The following is a 19,762-nucleotide window of genomic DNA, read 5'->3' as shown; positions in this document are numbered from 1 at the left end:
CCAAAAATGTACTAAATCCAACAGAACCTAGGAATACAATCCACGTAGAAACAAGGCAGACAAAAGATCAACACTAGAAACTGAAGGCTGGCAAACTCAAAAACCAAGTGACAAACAAGGGAACTGAGGCAACTTAAATACACAGTAAATATCAAGACACCGGTAACACAAATGATATTATTAAAAGAAATGTTGGAAATACAAGACACAAAGGGAAAAAAGGAGAACTAGGGACATCTAGTGGAAAATACTGGAATTACAGGTAAATACATGACACAAGTATCTATAAACACAGTAAAAGGAGTCCTATATCGACATAACCTGAAAGGCTGCTCAGAAAGGAAGAAGCCACTGCTCCAAAACTGCCATAAAAATGCCAGACTACATTTTGCAAGTGCACATAGGAACAAAGATCTTACTTTTTGGAGTAATTCTCTGGTCTGATAACTTTTTGGCCATAATGACCATCGTTATGTTTGGCGGAAAAGGTTTAAGGCTTGCAAGCCGAAGGACATCATCCCAACGGTGAAGCATGGGGGTGGCAGCATCATCTTGTGGGGGTGCTCTGCTGCAGGAGGGACTGGTGCACTTCACAAAATAGATGGCATCATGAGGATGGAAAATTATGTGGATATATTGAAGCAACATCTCAAGACATGCCACGAAGTTAAAGCTTGTTGCAAATGGGTCTTCCAAATGGACAATGACCCCAAGCATACCTCCAAAATTGTGGCAAAATGGTTTAAGGACAAAAAAGTCAAGGCATTGGAGTGGCCATCACAAAGCCCTGACCTCAATTCGATTTTGTGGGCAGAACTGAAAAAGCATGTGCAAGCAAGGAGGCCTACAAACCTGACTCAGTTACACCGGTTCTATCTGGAGGAATGGCCAAAATGTCAGCAACGTATTGTGAAAAGCTTGTGGAAGGCTACCCAAAATGTTTGACCCAAGTTAAACCATTTAAAGGCAGTGCTACCAAATACTAACAAATTGTATGTAAACTTATGACCCACTGGGAATGTGATAAAAGAAATAAAAGCTGAAATAAATCATTCTCTCTACTATTATTCTGACATTTCATATTCTTAAAATAAAGTAGTGATCCTAACTGACCTAAGACTAAGATTAAATGTCAGGAATTGTGAAAAACTGAGTTTAAATATATTTGGCTAAGTTAAATGTAAACTTCTGACTTCAACTGTAGCGGCCCTGACTGTTAGACACGCCTGAATTCAAATACCTAAATTACTATTTGGTGATTCTAGGCTATGGGTAGAGGTCTTTAACCTCATCTAAGTCTGACGATTCCTGACAAACTTTTGGATTTTGGGCCAGGTTTGGGTCAGATTTTCAAGTATGTGAATTTGGGGCTGTTCACATGTGCATCTGTGCTGTTTTTCAATAGTTTTTCTATGTAAACATGCACTGGACGGACGTCTTTGATAATTGCGCCTTATCACACTTTTTCCAGTGTCCTGCAAAGGACCGCCACATTTTTTTACATTTTAAATGGAACTTCTGGAGACACCTGTGTTCTGTTTCATCATTCGTTGCGCTGCATCTAGCTTTTATAATGTAACACTCCCCAAAATCTTTTAGTGGAGTTTACACTATAATGGGAACAACAGTACCGTTTCTATAGGCTATGGAGTATGAAAAACAAATATATCACTCAACAGTGATGAAGTACCAATAAACTCAAGTGTATTTACAACATCCAAAATAACATTTACAATAATACAATACAAGGTGTATGTGAGTGTCAAAGTGATATCCAGAGTGCACAGAGTTATTTACAGTGTTCAGATCAGCCTCACCGGGTATTCGTATAGTCCGTGAGCACGATCAAGAGATGATGACAGACGTATGTCGTCTGATTAAAAAGTAATCCAGGCAGTGAGCCAAATGAATATACTCCAAAGAGGAACGGCGCCCTCGCGCTTCCAGGTCAGTCATCAATATATAATCCAATGAATGAATGGAAAGGTTTTGTGAATGAGCGTCCCGAAAACCGGCATGCCGGTTCCTTAAATTTTTTTTTTTTTTTTATTATGAGTTACAGAAATTAGTCAGATACATACAAACACAAATATAACTCAAAAAATTAACATATTTCTCATATCACAAACATATAAATATAAAAAATATATATATAAGTATATATATATATATATATATATATATATATATATATATATATATATATATATATACACACACACACACATAAGCATACATATACAGTATAATTATTCAAGATAGATGAAAAAAAAATTAAAAATAGCTAGCCACGGAATAAATAAATAGTAAATTCATCTTACATAAGCAATACATAGAGGGTACATTAATCACTATAATATCAGGGAAACTTACCAAGTATATTTTTATAACACTCTGTAAGTCTATTATTTTTCTTATTGTCTATCAGGGTAAGAGAATTGAAGAGTAGTTTAAATTCCACTAAAAATAATGGGAATGAGGGTTGAGACCCTAAGAATTTCTGTTTATGAATGAAAAATTTCCCCAGTAAAATAAAAAAATTAACCACATGAATTAGAGACTGATCCTTACTATTATCATAGTAACATATTACATCCTTGAGAGAAAAGTTATAAATTATCATGGGAGGATGGAATATGAAATAATTTAAATCACACCAAAACTTCTTTGTAGAATCACAATGAAAGAAAAGATGAATAAAAGTTTCATCAGCGCGTCCACAAAAGGAGCAGGAGCTGTCAACATCCACATATGTGGATATTATAGAATTTACAGGATACATTTTATGTAAGATTTTAAAATGAACTTCTTTTACCTTGTTGGAAATGCAAAATTTATGAGGTAAAAGCCATGTTTTTTCCAATTTATATTATCCAACTGTGAGTTCCAGTAAAATTTTCCTCTTGGAACAACTTTGTTTTTACTTTGCAAAATTCGACCGAATATAATTATTGTTACATTTTTTATTAAGTAATTGAATGCCGTTCAAAGACAATGTAGGTTGAGCATATGAGGTATTTACTTTATTAAAAAGAACATGACTCCTAATTAGATGGATCAAACCAGGAGGGATGGCTTTAATGACCGCATTGTATTCCTTAAAAGGAATGGGAAAACTGTGCTTTATCATGAAGGTCTCATATGACAGTATGGAGCCATGTTCATCAACCAACGATAAGATATTTACGATATTTCTTTGGAACCACTTTGGATAGAAGAGAGAGGAATTTCTAATAGTTATATCAATATTATTCCATAAGAAAGTTCTGTGAGGGGAAAAATTGTGGACAAAACATAGCTTCCATGCAAGAAGTGACTGCTGATAAAACTTAGATAATGCAACAGGAAGTTTGTTTGGATAGTAATTACATATCAAGACAAAAGAGAGGCCACCAATTTTTTCAAAAATGTAGTTGGGGATAAAAAACCATACAGAATTAGGGTTTGCCAGGCATCTTTTAAGCCAGTTAATTTTAAAAGTATTAACAGTATCAATGAAGTTTAAAACTTCAAGACCTCCTTCCGCTCTGCTATTAGATAGCACAGCTTTTTTAAGTTTGTGAGTTTTATTTCTCCAAATAAAATCAAGGAATAACTTATTAATGTTATTGGCCATGGATTCATTAACAAAAAGAGAAAGTGAAGGGTAAACAAAACGAGACAGACCCTCGGCTTTTGATAAAAGCACTCTACCATATATCGTTAAGTCTCTTTGAAGCCAGAGGTTAAATATATTCTTGTTTTTTTTAATTCTCTCATTAAAGTTCAAATGTTGCCTAGCTGAAAGATTCCTGGATATATAAATACCTAAATATTTCACTACATTCTTTACAGGAACACTTCCTATCGAGGTATCTTCACAATCATGCACAGGCAATAATTCACATTTAGATATATTAAGCTTTAAACCTGAGGCTGAAGAAAACTGTTCAACTAGCTCAATAGCTTTTGGTAGCTGATCTTTATCTTTAAGGAAAAGTGTTGTGTCATCTGCCAGTAGCGAAATTTTAATTTCCCTATCAAATATGGAGATGCCTTTAAAATCAGGATTGCATACAATGTTCCTGGATAACAACTCAACAACTAAAATAAAAAGAAAGGGCGAAATAGGGCAACCTTGTCTAACACCCCGCTTTATATCAAATCTAGGAGATGTGTTGAAATGTACTATCACAGAACTATTAATTCCTTTATAAAACATATCAATCATCTCTACAAATGCCGTTCCAAAACCAAACAACTTGAGACATTTTATAAGAAAACCATGTTCCCCTTCTGTCGCTCTCTTACGTTGTGTCAGAGAACGACACTAGGGGTCTCTCTTGAGCGCCGATATTCACCTCTGTACTATGAAAAAAGGCCAATGAGAGTTGGCAGCCAGTATTTGCATGTCCTGCCCCCGGACATACGGGTATTTAAGCGGCGCAAATACGGGAGTTCATTCAGAAAATTTCTTCGGAGCCGATGGTCGTGTTTGCAGTCTGCTGCGTTACTACACACCGAGTTCCTGCTATCCTCTGCTGCATGCTGTTGGATTCTGCGGCGCACAACAGTGGCTTTCTCCTGGTTGCACGGCTGTGCACTTCCTGCCCCTGAGCGCATCGACAGTTGCAGATAGAAAGATCTCTCACGAGTCTTTCATTCATAAAAGAGTGATTTTATTTAAAAGAGTAATTTCCTCTAAAAGAGCAAAAACACAGCGGCGTTGAACGTCCTTTTCAGGACGCGTCTTTTTAAAGATGCCTTTCCGCCCCTGTGTTGTTTCTAGATGCGGTAGAGTACTCTCCGCTTCCGACGGCCACAGGCGTTGTCTCGTGTGTCTGGGCAGCGATCACACCGAGGCCGCGTTTGTGGATGGTTCATGTTCTCATTGCGAGAACATGACCATGACAACGTTGCGGTCACGGCTTGCTTACAACCGTAAGCAAGCCACTCCAGCCGCCCCCCGCGTCGCTCCTTCTTCCCACGGGATTGAGGACGATGCGGCTGGCGATGGAGGTGATTTGGGGATGGCAGCGGGTGCAGCTCCGCCGGGTACGCCCCTCGGACCACCCGCGCCCCAGCACGCTCGTTGACTCCCGTCCCCGCTCGAGGTGGCGGCGACTCGCCTCACAGCCAGTCTGCCTACCCTCTTGCGATGGAAGCAGATGAGTTCGCCGCGACATCGGAGGGCGTGGGCTCTGACGCTGAGGGCTCCTCTGGGCTGCCGCCTTCGGGCTTGCACGCCCAGCAGGAGGCCGACAGCGCAGATGTCCGATATGCTTTCCCGGGCAGCCAATAGCGTGGGCCTGGATTGGAACCCTCCATCCTCCCCGCAGCCATCACGGCTAGACGATTGGTTTTTGGGCGTGGGGCACCGCTCACAGCCTCGCCCCCCCCAGTACCTTTCTTCCCGGAGGTGCATGATGAGCTGACGTCTTCGTGGAGAGCACCCCTCTCCACTCGTCGTGCCACCTGCTCATCCGCCCTCGCCACCCTCGACGGCGGAGCGCGCCACAGGTACACGGAGATCCCCCAGGTGGATAGAGCTGTTGCGATCCATCTATGCCCCGGAATCACTACCACCTGGCGGGGCCGCCCTGTACTCCCTTCCCGGTCCTGCAGAGCAACATCCTCGCTCACCGCGAAGGCCTACAGCGCTACCGGACGCGCCGCTTCCGCCCTGCATGCCATGGCTCTCCTGCAGGTCCACCAAGCCAAGGCACTCCGCAACATGCACGGGGGTGGCCCTGATCCCGACACGCTGCAGGAACTGCGCTCAGTGACCGACCTCGCCCTGAGAGCGACGAAGGTCACAGCGCAGGCACTCGGGCAGGCGATGGCCACTCTGGTGGTCCAGGAACGTCAGCAATGGCTGGACTTGGTTGAGATGCGTGAAGCCGACAAGACTCGCTTCCTCAACGCCCCTGTCTCCCAGTTCGGCCTCTTCGGCGACACCGTGGAGGACTTTGCCCAGCAGTTCTCCCTGGTGAAGAAGCAGACGGAGGCCATTTCTCACATCATGCCGCGCCGCAAGCCTGCCGCCACGGCCCAGGCCCCATCTGCTCGCCGAGGGCGTCCTCCTGCGGCCAGAAGACCTTCTGCTCCGCCCCAACCTGGGCCCAGCTCTCAGCCCCAGCGTCGATCAAACCGCAGGAAGCGTACGCCCCCTGCCTCACGGACCCCGTCGAGGACCCGGAAGGCTCCCAAACGTCCCTGAGACAGCGGACCCAGAGGACGAGAAGTTAGCTCGGAGATGGTGAGACCGCTCCGTCCCCGGTGGAGGGCCGGGAGGAGAATCTTGTGTTTTTTCATTTGCCGCACCCCCTGACGGGGGCTGTGGTACCCAAATTCTCAATAAAAGAGCTATTTCCTTTACCTCTGGGTCACATGGCCCGCAAATGCCGTTCTCACGGCACTTGTGTTTCAGGCCTCAACAGTCCCGGCGCCCAGGATGCGGTGCTCCCGCCCTCAGCCCCACGACTGTTCCCCGGCCGGCCGGTTCAGACGAGTCCAGAGGACGCCGACATCAGACCTCCTCCTCTGTCATGAACCCGCCCCCTGCCGGGTGCGCGGAACAAGGTAAGTGCTTTGAGCTTATTCTCAGCACCAGAGCCTCGGGACGCCACAGAGCCTCCCAACGCTGCGTTACCTGTTCCGCACCGCTGCGAAGCCCCGCCGGGTACGTCCAAAATACTTGTCCCCTTGGTGCCCCTAGCACAGAGCGCAGAGGCATGGCTTTCTCTGCCCAGCTCGTCACACTGGCTGCACCGGACCATTCGACTCGGTTACGCAATTCAGTTTGCCAGGTCTCCGCCCCCCTTCCTGGGCGTTCGTTCCTCCGCAGTGCACGGCGAACATGCCCTCTCCCTGCGCGAGGAAATCGCCTCCCTTCTAATCAAGGACGCGATAGAGCCTGTCCCTCCAACCGAAACGAAGAAGGGTTTCTACAGCCCTTACTTCGTTGTACCCAAGAAAGGCGGTGGCATATGACCGATCTTGGACCTGCGAGTTTTCAATCGGACCCTGTCCAAACTCCCGTTCAAAATGCTCACCCAGAAACAAATTCTATCTGGCGTTCGGCATCTAGATTGGTTCGCAGCGGTAGACCTGAAGGACGCGTACTTTCACGTCTCAATTCGCCCTCGACACCGACCCTTTCTACGGTTCGCATTCGACGGCCAGGCGTATCAGTACAAGGTCCTCCCCTTCGGCCTGTCTCTGTCCCCTCGCGTCTTCACGAAGGTCGCAGAGGCGGCTCTTGCCCCGCTACGAGGAGCGGGCATATGCATACTCAATTACCTCGACGATTGGCTCATTCTGGCCCCCTCGCAGGAATTACTATGCGCACACAGAGACCAGGTGCTCGAGCACCTCCGCCGCTTGGGGCTTCAGGTCAACTGGGAGAAGAGCAAGCTCACCCCAGTCCAGAGCATCTCTTTTCTCGGTTTGGAGTTAGACTCAGTCTCAATGACAGCACGTCTCTCCAACGAACGTGCTCAGTCAGTGCTGGAATGCCTCGCTTCCTTCAAGCCAGGCACCGTGGTCCCGTTGAAACGTTTCCAACAGCTCCTGGGGCATATGGCATCCTCCGCGGCGGTCGCGCCACTGGGGTTGATGCATATGAGACCACTTCAGCATTGGCTCCAGACTCGTGTCCCGAGACGAGCATGGCGCCACGGCACGCACGGCGTGGAAATTACCACTGCCTGCCTCCAAACCTTCAAACCCTGGACAGACCTCTGCTTTCTTCGGGCAGGGGTACCCTTGCAGCAGGTGTCCCGTCGCGTTCTGGTTACAACCGACGCCTCCAAATTGGGTTGGGGCGCCGTGTGCAACGGGCGCGCAGCCGCAGGCCGGTGGAACCAAGGCCCGCTGCGCTGGCACATCAAATGCCTAGAGCTGCTGGCCGTTCGTCTTGCCCTGAAGAAATTTCTTCCGATGATTCGTGGCAAACATGTCCTGGTCAGGACAGACAGCACCACGGTGGTGGCTTACATAAACCGCCAAGGCGGAGTACGCTCCCCCCACATGTCACAGCTCGCCCGTCGTCTCCTCCTTTGGAGTCAGCAGCGACTGGAGTCGCTGCGCGCCACTCACATCCCCGGCAACCTCAATGTGATAGCGGACGCGCTGTCACGACAAACCTTGCCTGGTGGAGAGTGGAGGCTCCACCCCCAATCGGTCCAGCTGATTTGGGACAGGTTCGGCAAGGCCCAGGTAGACCTGTTTGCCTCCCAGGAAACCTCCCACTGTCCGCTCTGGTATGCCCTCACAGAGGCTCCCCTGGGGACAGATGCTCTGGCTCACAGCTGGCTCGTGGGGCTGCGCAAGTACGCTTTTCCCCCAGTGAGCCTTCTTGCACAGGTGCTATGCAAGGTCAGGGAGGACAAGGAGCAAGTCACTCTGGTGGCCCCCTACTGGCCCAACCGGACGTGGTTTTCGGATCTCACGCTCCTTATGACAGCCCCTCCCTGGCGAATTCCCCTGAGGAAGGACCTTCTTTCTCAGGGACGGGGCACGCTCTGGCACCCGCGCCCAGACCTCTGGAAACTCCACGTCTGGTCCCTGGACCGGGACGCGGAGGGTCTAGCCGGCCTACCCTTAGCCGTCATAGACACTATTAACCAAGCCAGAGCCCCTTCGACCAGGCATCTTTACGCCCTGAAGTGGCGTCTGTTCATGAACTGGTGTTCTTCCCGAGCCGAAGACCCGCAGAAGTGTGCAGTTAGGTCAGTGCTCGTGTTTCTTCAGGAGAGGCTGGAGAGGAGGCTGTCCCCTCCACCCTCAAGGTGTATGTTGCTGCTATCGCGGCCCACCATGACACGGTAGACGGCAAGTCTCTTGGCAAGCACGACTTAATCGTCAGGTTCCTAAAAGGTGCCCGGAGGATGATTCCCTCCCGGCCTAACCTATTTCCCTCCTGGGATCTCTCGGTCGTCCTGAGGGGACTCCGGAGACCCCCTTCGAGCTGCTTGACTCAGTTGGACTCAGGGCCCTCTCTCTCAAGACTGCCCTGCTGATCGCGCTCGCCTCCATCAAGAGGGTCGGGGACCTGCATGCGTTCTCTGTTAGCGACGCCTGCCTGGATTTCGGTCCGGCAGACACTTTCGTGATCCTAAGACCGCGACCGGGCTACGTGCCCAAGGTTCCTACCACACCCTTCAGGGATCAGGTGGTGAACCTGCAAGCGCTGCCCGGGAGGAGGCAGACCCAGCCCTCTCACTGCTGTGTCCGGTACGTGCCTTACGTATTTACCTGGACCGCACACAGAGCACCAGACGCTCTGAGCAGCTCTTCATCTGCTTTGGGGGACAGCAGAAAGGAACGCTGTCTCCAAGCAGAGACTTCGCACACTGGGTTGTCGATGCCATTTCCCTGGCTTATCACACCCAGGCCGTGCCCCCTTTGCGGGTCCGAGCCCACTCCACCAGGAGTGTTGCGTCCTCATGGGCACTGGCTAGGGGCACTGCCCTAGCAGATATTTGTAGAGCTGCGGGCTGGGCAACACCTAACACTTTTGCGAGATTCTACAATCTCCGAGTTGAGTCAGTTTAGTCCCGTGTTCTCTCAGGTACCGAGCCCGTGAGAACTCGGTGACACGCCGACGATCTGACCGGGTGGATCGCTTGCACCCAGCGCCCTTCCCCTAACCAGGGAAACAGTGCGCCTTCTTCCCAGGAGATCCCAGGCTTGGGACACTGGTTGGCTCCTCCCTAGCCCTTGCGGGTCGCAGTTCTCGCGGAGGGACTCGCCGACCCAAACCACTGCGGGTACCGCTAGCTACCCTGTACTGGTATAGGGGCCCCACAGGTAAGGCCTCCTGCTCGGACTCCCCTGTGTGTAAAACCACGGTTCTGTCCCCTCACGTGAGTTGACGCCGTGTTTCCCTTAGGCAGTCACAGCTGCCTCAGGTGCCGTGCTGTATGCTCCCCCTCTCTGAGGCTGGTGCTACCACCGCACTACTGTTCCGCATAAGGCCTAGGTATAGGCCATGCGATGTATGTGCCACTCAAATTTGCCTCCCCTCCGGGTAGGTGTGGCCTCCGCAGGGTCTTCCCCGCCCTACCAAGGGCTAAGACCCCCTTCCCTCAATGCTGGCGTAAGGGCCCCGGCCGTGGTTGCTCTATGCGAGAAACATAGAGAGAAAGAGGCCCAGCCAGGCTGGCCCGTTCCCATGTTGGCGGCCGTCACCTTGTTCCCTCCTCCGGGTAACGATAAGGAATCCTGATGGCTTAAATGGGGCATTGGGGAAGAGTGCGTGTGGCTGATACAGTTGGTCGTTCTGCACGTAGGAATACCTGCTTGCTCCTGTATCAGCGGATCACGTACACGGCTCAGCGCATGCCGCTTTTAAGTGGACCCCTAGTGTTGTTCTCTGACACAAGCGTAAGAGAGCGACAGGAGGGGAACGTCTAGGTTACGTATGTAACCTCAGTTCCCCGATGGAGGGAACGAGGCGTTGTGTCCCCCTTGCCACGTCGCTGAGCCGAGCCCCTGTTGTGGCCGGACCATTTCCGGCTCCTCAGAAAAATCCTGAATGAACTCCCGTATTTGCGCCGCTTAAATACCCGTATGTCCGGGGGCGGGACATGCAAATACTGGCTGCCAACTCTCATTGGCCTTTTTTCATAGTACAGAGGTGAATATCGGTGCTCAAGAGAGACCCCTAGTGTCGTTCTCTGACACAACGTCTCGTTCCCTCCATCGGGGAACTGAGGTTACATACGTAACCTAGACGTTCAATGGTGTCGAAGGCTTTATAAAAGTCTAAAAAAAGGACGAAAGCTTTAGAGTGTATTGAGTCTGCATAGTCCAATAGATCTAATACAAGTCTAACATTGTTACTAATATGCCGTCCCTTAATAAAACCTGACTGGGGTTCAGCAACAATATGATCAAGTCCGGTCTTTAATCTGCTTGCAAAAACTAAAGCCAAGATTTTATAATCAATAGTCAATAGAGTAATGGGCCGCCAATTATCAATTAGCAAAACATCTTTATCAGGTTTTGGTATTAAGGAGATAACCCCCTGTTTCATCGTTGTGCTCATGTCTCTCTGACTTATGCATTCTTTATACATGTAAAATAAAGGATTTTGAATAAGGTCCCAGAAATGAATATAAAATTCAACTGAAAGGCCATCAATACCGGGTGCTTTCCCTTTTTTCATTGAAAAAAGTGCTGCTTTAATTTTATTCAAAGTAATCTCTGAGTCACAAAGTGTTTTAAAGTCATCCTTAATAGCAGGCACATCCTTTATCAATTTAGAGATGAAATTTTCACATTTGCAATCATCAAATTTGGAAGTATAAAGGGCACTGTAAAATGAAGAGATAAAGTTGGAAATCTCTGTTGTATCTGATCTATTTTTAGTTGTATCTCCTTTAACTCCATTTCTTCCTCAGAAGATACAGTACTTTTAGTTAAAATAATGTTAATTCTATTAAATAATTCTGATTCTTTTTGATTTCTAAGGAATTTAAGTTCTTTACTTCTCTTAATAGCAGCACATCTAGCCATATATTTAAAGTATTCCCATTTTTGCTTGAATTTGCAATTTGTATTATCATTAAATATTTCTTCAATTATTTTTTTAATACTATCATTGAAGTTGACGTCCTGGAGAAGAGAGTTATTGAATTTCCAGTAACCTCTTAAGTTTGCGGTTTCCTGTGAATCACCCTATTTCAGAATAATTTGTTTATGATCTGATAAAGGGGCAGAAGAATGAGACACGTTTTTAAGAAGATGAAGAGCATTTGTTGAAATTAAAAAAAGATCAATTCTAGATTTACACGACAAACTTCTATTAGACCAAGTAAAATTCAACATATCAGGATTCAAAAAGCACCATGCATCAGTCAGAGACAAGTCACAACAAAGTTTTAAAATCAGACTGTTACTTTGTAAAGATTGGCAAATTTTGGGAGGATACCTGTCTTTTGCATCATCAGCACATTCATTAAAGTCACCACCTAAAATTAAAAGGGAGTTTGAATACTTCTGTAAGAGTTAATTTAATTTTGAGACTATGTGGGAGAAAAGCCCTTTGTTCCGAGAGCGTGAGTTGTGACCATAAACATTGCACACAATAAGGATTGCATTATCCTGCCTAATAACAATAGTTAACCATCTGCCATCATCAGAAAATACTACCTCTAGAATATCTCCTTTAAATCTATGTAGAAAGATAAAAACCCCAGCTGAGTGATTAGTGCCGTGACTACAGTAAATTCCGTTTCCCCATTGCCCTTTCCAAAACTTAATATCCGATTCACAGGAATGTGTTTCTTGAAGTAGAATCAAGTCAGCCTCACTTCTTTTACAAAATAAAAAATAGCTTTCCTTTTTACAGAGTCCCGTATCCCCCTGGCATTCAATGACATCACAGTAAGAGAATTTAACTTAACATCCATCAAATAAATTAAAAAACCGAAACAGAAAAACAAAAAAACAATAAGACACAAACTAAAACAAGCTCTCAACTAACAAGAAATGTAAGAAGTGTTTAAGTAACCATTGAAGAAGGATTGATACACAACCATTAATATTATGGTGAACAAATAGCGACTAAATAAATGTATATTAAGGCACCATATATTTGATTTGGTATAATAAGAAACAGAATTACAAACTACCTTTAACATAACCATGTATATACTTTTTATATCAATTAGTTTAATTATACATATGAACTTAAGGTATTACTTTTAAAGTTACTAACTCCTTTAGGAGAACATATTGTATAAGGTTAATTAGAGAATTTCAAAACCAAACATTAGGACTAAATAATCACAAATATCTATATTAGCCACTAGCCCATATTTGGGAGAGAACTTTTAAATCGTCTCAGGACAAAAACAAAATACTCTTTTCCTTTCCTTTTGTTATTTTCTATACTTTTTTTTTTAATTACATACCGAAGTTAATGTTTCTTGAACCGAAGGAAGACTCATCATTAGTTCTAAAGGGCCGCAGCTCCGATGACAGTAAGACCGTTAGATTCACTCTGGGATCACAGGTGATGAGAAGTCATACAGATTCCCGTCCATCAAATGTCAGTTCAGAAAGTAGTCAATGTCTGCGTAGTTGATCTTTTTCCCATCAATTAGAGCGAGGGGGCCAAGGAAAGAAGCTTTTTTCCCCTCCTCTCTTGCTTTTTTAACAAGGGGCCAGAGCTTCTCTCTGGCAATTCTGTCCTCTGGAGACAAAGCCTCGGTAAGCCGCAGTTTTTTGTCACGTAGGAACCTGCTCCCTTTGGCGCTCTTCCAGACAGCATCACGTATGCGGCGGAGTGCAAACAGAATAATGACAGATCTGTGAGGACCATCCTGTTTTTAGGGCCGACCACGATGGGCTGATGTCGATCCCCTCCTCCAGGTATTCCTGTAGCCCTGGAGCAACTTTTCCAATCACAGTAATTACCACCCTTCTCACATCCTCGTTGGCCTCCTCTTTCAGCCCGTGCAGCTTTAGCGCCCATCTCCAGCTATAACGCTTGCAGTCGGCGACTCCTTCCCTCAGGATTCAGTTTTCTTTTTTCAGATTTTCAATTTCTTGCTTCGTGTTTTTCAGTACTTCTTTATGTTGCTCAACGTCCACCACAAGTTGTTGAACAGTAAATGAGAGTTTCTCAATTTGCTTAGAGGTTTCAGTTGTTGTCAGTTCGATGACCGAAATTTTATGAAATGAGTTGTCAATTTTTTTTCCTAGTTCACCACAATTTTTGGCTAAATCTTGGATAGCAGCCAAAATGTCCGCATGGCCATTCTCTTCGCTGTCACCGTTACCATTACTGTGTTCAGGCTTCTTCTTTTGTGACAGGTTTCTTAGAGATATGAATGTCACCTGTGTCAACGTCAAGTTTATTCAATACATCTTCTTTACCTGAGTCTTCCATAGAAACTTCTGTGGTACTGACGTTAGAGTTGTCTTCCATTGTTTTCACCCTCTGGCGTGCGTTACTGTGTTGACAAAACTTTAGCCTAGCTTACCGCCAGTTGTGACTTTCCCTTTTCCCGGTTCTTTTTTAAATGTTTTTTTTTTTATGTAGGCTATATGGTGAGCATATTTTCACAACACTGCTGCCCCGTAGCACCAAAAATGGTTTCACCTTACTTTCAAGCCATCATTACACCAGTTTCAAGTCAAAGTGATTAGGTTGTGATATCAAAAACCTCCACTTTTCTGACATAAGAGTTCAAAACAGCCTCCTCAGACCAGCGCCATCTTGGCTCTGCCGGTTCCTTAAATAGAAAGTCACAGATACTTCCTGTTTACGTGGCGAGTAATCACGTGATGCGAATTCACTTGAAGTTCTCGCGCGAACAGAGATAGGGATCAACACACAACAGCTGAGGGAATGACAGATAACAGGGGAAAGCAATACAACTAATAGGCAATAATGACAACTATAATTAGTTTAATGTCATAAACCTTATATATAACATCCCCTTATGTGGCCACGCTACATAGATTCCCCTCCCCCCCCAGCCTTCGGCATAGGAGGAGATCGTCCGTACCAGCGTTTCAGGTTAACCACATTTAAAATATCTGTTTTACATGGGTCTCCCCAACAAACAGTGTAATTTATTGGCCCCATTTTTTTTATTATTTCAGCTGGTCCCTCCCACTTGGGCGCTAGCTTAGCAGAGTATTTATTCGAGGAAGACGAGAGAGGGTGAGTTTTAACCCAGACTAGATCACCCGGCTGAAACTGCGCATCTTTCCGTCGGGCATTATAGTATCTAGCTCGTCTAGATTGTTGCACCCCTACTCGGTGCTTTACCTCCTCTGCCATGATGTTCTGTCTTTCAATTATGTTATATGAGGTTTGGTCAGGAGTGGAGTTTTTGAGGATTAACCTCTCTAGTGGACCGTGTAGCTGTCTGCCCATCATTAATTCAGCAGGTGCTCTACCTGTAGTTTCTTGATGTGCTGTGTTGATAGCAAATCTTAATTCAGGCAACCACTGGTCCCATCTCTCATGATGTTGTCCCACATATGACGCAATCATTGTTTTTAACGTCCTGTTAATTCTTTCCGTCAGGTTTGTCTGAGGGTGATAGCTGGTAGTAAGTTTTTGAATACTTCCCCAGGATTTGCAGAGCTCTGCGAGCACATTGGAGGTGAATTGGGCTCCCCGGTCAGAAATGATGTACTTTGGCACCCCCCATCGGGTAAAGATCTCTTCCCTGAGAATTTTGACAATCTTAGGGGTCTTACTATCTCGAAGGGGGAACAACTCTACCCATTTGGTGTAATAATCAACAAACACCAGTAAGTAAGTGTTTTGTTTCTTACTGGTGAAGCGTCCTGAGCGTCCCATGAAATCCATCCCCCAAGTGTGACCTGGTTCAGTAACTTGCGTATGTTGTAAGAATCCGCTTGGTTTTGTATTTTCATGTTTATATTTTTGACAGGTATCGCATCCTTTGACGTACTGCCAGACATCCTTACGGACAGTGGGCCACCACGCCACCTCCAAGAGCCTCAATAAGGTTTTCAGCCGTCCCAGATGTCCTCCCAGCGGGTTATCGTGTACGTAATGCAAGAAACCAGGAATTAATGCCTGAGGAACAACCAGTTGGAATTTATTTCCATTGTTCTTGACAGGAACCCGGCGATATAACACCCCCTGGTGGACCCCCTAATTTGGTTATCCTGAACCTTTCTGGTTTTTTGGGCCAGTTGGAGGACAGACACCGTATTGTCATGACTTTGTGCTTGAAAGATTTCCTCTAACGTGTGGGGTATGTCTGAGGCACATTTTGATGTTGTTATGGCCATATAGTGCACACTTTCACATTCTTGAGATTCGCAGGCTCGTGACAAGGCATCTGGTCCCAGGTTCAGACATCCTCTTCTGTGATGTACTTGGAAGATGAATTGCTGTAACCTAAGAGTCCACCGGGTCAGCCGAGAGGAGGTTTTAGGGCTATTGAAGGCCCAAGTTAAGGCAGCATGGTCACTATAAATGTCGAACTGTCTTCCTTCCAGGTAATGTTTCCACTTTTCCACCGCCCAGACTACAGCTAGACACTCTTTTTCAGCTGTTGAATAATTCACTTTGGGTCCACGCAACGTTCGTGATGCGTAAGCTATTACCCGTTCGGTCTTACAGCTCCTGGTATTCCCAGGAAGTCTCCCATCCAAGTACTAACCAGGCACAGCCCTGTTTGGCTTCCGAGATCAGACGAGTTCGGCCTGCATAGGGTGGTATGGCCGTAAGCACGATCAAAATTGCTGGAAGCATACAGAGTAAAATTAAGGCTCCGCCTTTCAAGACAACACAAAATCTGACTGCACTGCTTGGCTATTATGAATAAAACTATGATGGCTGGTTTTGTTTATGAGACTCTAATATATAAGATCATATACAGTTCCCTTTACAAAAAGCTTCACTAGGATGCTGTGCTGAGAAAAGCGCTTTGGGAACAATCCTACATTGTGACCAGCTGTGAATATGTGTGTAACACGTCAATGAACATTGACCGGAATTTATAGCCTCGGCTGGTGAGATCATTGGATGCACCTGTGGCCAGGCTATAAATAGACGCGTCACCAGCGTGTCATCAGATACAACATTTTCAGAGCCCATTCTGTGCGTGTGTGTCTTTGCTGTCACAAACTTTCTTTCCTCTGTTAGGAGTTAGAATTTGGTTAGGCAGTGCGCAGTGAACCTTTTCTCCTTTATCTGCTTTCTATAAATATATATATAAATAGAGAGAGAATGACTGAGAATCAGAGCAAACGATGCATGTTCCCTTGTTAACGCTCTATTGCCGAGAGGGACACACATCAGTTTTGCTTTGTTTGTTTGGGGGAAGAGCATGCTGCTCTGGCGTTGGAGCAGGGCGGGTGCGAGCATTGCGATCTGCTTTCGGGCGAAATGCTTCGCGCTCGCCTCGCTTACTTCCGGGAGTCAGCGCCCACTCTTTCATCGTGGGGCTCTCATTGACGGCTCGCCTCGGGCGATTCCGAACAGGAAGGACCTTTATGCCCCCCCACTCTCAGGGTCTATGTGGCTGCCACTTCGGCTTGCCACGCCTTGATGGACGGAGTGCCCTTCATTCGTGGAGCCATGCGACTGTGGCCCCCTGTTAGGACCATGACCTCTTCATAGGACTTGGCAATAGTCCTTGAGGGTCTGGTTGAGACCTCCTTTGAACATCTAGAGTCAGCGTCTGACAGACTTCTGACTCTCAAGATGGTTTTTCTTATGGCGATTATCTCTCTAAGCCTTCTGCTCCCCGCCTTTTGCAACGCCGGAGCAGCAAGGACTTCACAGAATGTGTCCAGTCTGTGCCCTTTAGACTTATGTCCACCGCACTAGCCAGTGGCATAAGTCAGGGCAACTATTAATTTGCCATGGGAGCAGCAACCGGGGGGCGGCCACCTCCAAGCAGACTATGTCGCATTGGGTGAGGGATGTTATTCCCCTGGCCTACGAGGCGCATGGTCAAGCTTCTCCAGTAGGTATCAGGGCTCACTCCACCAGAGGGGTCGCCTCCTCTAAAGCCTTGGCTAGAGGGTCCCTCTGCAGCAAGTTTGTGATGCGGCAGGCTGGTCCTCTCCGCACACATTCATCAAATGTTATAGTTTGGATGTTCATGCTACTCCGGCTCTTATGTCCTTGAGTCGTTATCTCAAGCTCATGTCTGAGACGTCTCGCATTCTTGTGAGCACACTTCACAAACGTAGGTGACTGGACAGCCTCAGTGCGGCGGCGTGGGTATTCTCGTTTCCAAAGCGCTTTTCTCAGCGCAGCATCCTAGTGAAGCTTTTTGTAAAGAGAACGTCTCGGTTACGTAGTGTAACCCTTGTACCCTGAAAAAAGCGGAACGAGATGCTGCACTTCTTTGCCACACTGGGATGTCCCAGGCTGCTCTTCAGAAAAAAAATATCTGACGACATGCTGGTGACGCGTCTATTTATAGCCTGGCCACAGGTGCATCCAATGATCTCACCAGCCGAGGCTATAAATTCCGGTCAATGTTCATTGACGTGTTACACACGTATTCACAGCTGGTCACATTGTTGGATTGTTCCCAAAGCGCTTTTCTCAGCGCAGCATCTTGTTCCGCTTTTTTCAGGGAACAAGGGTTACACTACGTAACCCGAGACGTTTTACAACATGAATAGTGCTTAGATTGCATAGTTTTTTGAAGAACGATGACGAAGTGTAATTCTTTCAGGCGAGATCTCATGTAAAAAATGGAGAATATATCAATATTTCTTTATCACTTTTATGTTTTTCAATGAACGCTTGTCATGGACAATTGACCCAAGTGTGGCGAACTGGATTCATCTGGTGATTGTGTTTTCATAAAAAAAAGGTATGAAGTCCTGTTCTGATATTACATTTTCATTTGTACTCCTGGCACAAATAACTAAATTGCTGTTTCTGGAGCATTGCTATTGTGAAACAGATCGGATATCAATGTTGAACCCTTAGACCTTTGAATAGATGTATAATTTGTTAACATTAATTACATTTATAGACTACCAAGTAGTTACTAAGCCCATAGTGTGAACTATCTTACGTGAGAACTTAAGCACAGCTGGTGCAACCTACCCGGTGCTCTCATGCAAATTCTCGCTGCTGGGGCAGGTTGCACCAGCTATACATACTTTACAACTTAACCTAGTTTTTCCATAAATGGGCACTAAGTCACAATTTACACACTACTAAATATTTGAGTGTTGCCCTATTACATTTATGTAGGACATAACCCTACGTATAAACTAAATATTTATGGTAGCCTCCCACCAAGAGTAACTGATGGAATAAAAAAGCAGACTCATTTAATGACATCAATGAGCTCATGTTTTGCATGACAGGTTCAATCCTTTCGACACATGATGATGTTGGCATTACTCTCGTTTACTTTTACGAGAGAGAAAAGGCCTTACTTTTAAGCGTCTCTTCAGCATTAAACCATTCTAACGGTGCAGTTTTCAGGGTGCGTTGCCCAGTGTCAACATATACAAAATATATAAGTTATTAAAATGAATAAATGTCTATTTTTCCAGCCTGTTGTATTAATATATACTGTGCCGCTCCTCCCTGGAACGTGAGACCATTGTGCAAACAGGTGGAAATCGTTTACCACCTATCTCTCCAGCCTCACTCTGCCCTGATACCGCTTGGCCATGCCTTGCTTGCCACAAGAAAGAAAGAAAGAAAGAAAGAAAGAAAGAAAAGAAAGAAAGAGAAAGAAAGAAAGAAAGATGTGAAAGCTTCAAATTTCTCACGGTTCTGTTTGTATCACGGTTTTAGGGTCACTGTTTCGGTATGGTTCTATATTTGTTAATTTCAGAAAAATAAATATTACTGCCAAATCCAAAATAAATATATTCTATTTGGTAACAGACAACTCCAAGAGATTTTCCCTCACTACAATTCACTATGGTTTTACAACAGTAAATTGTATTTGTAGAAAATCATAGTAACCACAAAATAAACATAGTTACTGTCATGGTTACAATACTATAGTAAAATCAAGGTTACTATATGGAAATTACAGTTACTATTGTTATACAATGGTTAATTGTATCAAAACTATGATTTCTGCTAAGAAATCAATGTTGGCAGCAGATTTGCTACTTCAGTCATAGCTACAACAGTATTACTGAATAAAGCCATGGTTAATTTTTGTTAGTGTCCTTAACTTACAAACAAATCTCTAATTACTTACTCAACATTTAACTTAATGTCGTAATGAAACATGAGTGTTTTAATCATACGTGGAAATTCCACAACTTCATCAACAGAGTA

General features: G+C 45.6%; 1 protein-coding gene and 1 pseudogene across 2 annotated transcripts in view; both read right to left on the bottom strand.

Moving 5' to 3' along the window:
• csf1rb (colony stimulating factor 1 receptor, b) overlaps positions 1-19,762 on the bottom strand; it is an 87,075-nt gene that overhangs the window by 35,761 nt on the left and 31,552 nt on the right. The window lies entirely within an intron of this gene.
• LOC127628270 (uncharacterized) lies at positions 16,097-16,214 on the bottom strand (annotated as a pseudogene).

The sequence above is a fragment of the Xyrauchen texanus genome, chromosome 34 (genome assembly GCF_025860055.1).
Source record: "Xyrauchen texanus isolate HMW12.3.18 chromosome 34, RBS_HiC_50CHRs, whole genome shotgun sequence".
In the NCBI taxonomy this organism is placed as follows: domain Eukaryota; kingdom Metazoa; phylum Chordata; class Actinopteri; order Cypriniformes; family Catostomidae; genus Xyrauchen; species Xyrauchen texanus.
This window is presented reverse-complemented; position numbering and strand designations above follow the sequence as displayed.